The sequence below is a fragment of the Colobus angolensis genome, unplaced genomic scaffold (assembly GCF_000951035.1).
Source record: "Colobus angolensis palliatus isolate OR3802 unplaced genomic scaffold, Cang.pa_1.0 Scaffold126, whole genome shotgun sequence".
In the NCBI taxonomy this organism is placed as follows: domain Eukaryota; kingdom Metazoa; phylum Chordata; class Mammalia; order Primates; family Cercopithecidae; genus Colobus; species Colobus angolensis.
Window position 1 is genome coordinate 6,914,906 of NW_012113808.1, and position 1,322 is coordinate 6,916,227.

At 41.7% G+C, this 1,322-nt stretch overlaps 1 pseudogene across 1 annotated transcript; it reads right to left on the reverse strand.

The window, feature by feature from the left end:
* Positions 1 to 207: 207 nt before the first annotated feature.
* On the reverse strand, positions 208 to 888 carry LOC105505526 (annotated as a pseudogene). Its single transcript, XR_001000762.1, has one exon. The product of XR_001000762.1 is annotated as a low molecular weight phosphotyrosine protein phosphatase pseudogene (transcript).
* Between the last annotated feature and the right edge of the window lie 434 nt (positions 889 to 1,322).

Here is a 1,322-nt window from a genome sequence, read left to right on the forward strand (position 1 = left end):
GGGAACCTGCCCTCCATCAGGCCATCCATACAAACCTACTGAAGAGGTAGACTTGACTATCTAAGTCTCAGTGGGCTTAGATGCTGACCTGGGCCTTCAAGTGAGGTTTTCCTTTATTATGTTTCATGTTGCTTGTTCTACTATTTTTGTAACTGGGGCAAAGTGAGATGTTCAACTAGTCTAAGGATGCTTAATATACCCCATAAACTGTCAGAATCAAATAATTTTATTGATTCTTCCGCCAAACATAACTGATTTCCATCTACAATATTTTTTAAGGTAAGAAACAGTAAGTCAACTGAACAAAGAGCTGGGCCTTTGGGCTCTGGAACATGATTACACACTGACTGAGAATGCAGGACCTCAGGGTGGGGTCTAGTCAGGCTGGCCACAGCAGGGCATGAACCTGCCTCAGTGGGCCTTCTCCAAGAACGCTCTGCAGCACCTGACACATTGCTGGTACACCGTCTCAAAGTCAGAGTCATTCCCATAATAGGGATCTTCAATAATAAGTTGTTTTTGTGGATCATAGCTCCCAAGTAGTTCAATTTTAGCTTTGCAGGTTTTAACTTGATTACTTTTTCTATTCAAATCTCTCAGATTGCTTTCCTCCATACATAGTATATAATCAAATGTGGCAAAATCTTCTTTGGTAATCTGCCGGGCAACGTGGCTCATGGGAATGCCATGCCTCTTCATGCAGTTCTGCTCTCAGTAGTCAGGGGCGTTCCCTATCTCATACCCGGAAGTCGCCGCGCTGTCTACCCTCCAATTCTCTGAGATGTTTTGATCAGTTACAAGTTTCCTGAAAACTGCTTCTGCAATGGGTGATCGACAACTGTTACCCAGATACACAAACAGCACGGACTTGGTAGCCTGTTCCGCCATCTTTCTGCCACCTGTGTGTGTCTTTGTATGTGAGATGGGTCTCCTGAATACAGCACACCAATAAGTCTTGACTCTTTATCCAATTTGCCAGTCTTTGTCTTTTAACTGGGGGCATTTAGCCTGTTTACATTTAAGGTTAATATTGTTATGTGTGAATTTGATCCTGTCATTATGACGTTAGCTGGCTATTTTACCCATTAGTTGATGTAGTTTCTTCATAGTGTCGATGGTCTTTACAATTTGGTATGTTTTTGCAGTGGTTGTTACTGGGTTTTCCTTTCCATATTTAGTGCCTCCTTCAGTAGCTCTTATAAAGCAGGCCTGGTGGTGACAAAATCTCTTAGCATTTGCTTGTCTATAAAGGATTTTATTTCTCCTTTACTTATGAAGCTTAGTTTGGCTGGATATGAAATTTTGCGTTGAAAATTCTTTAA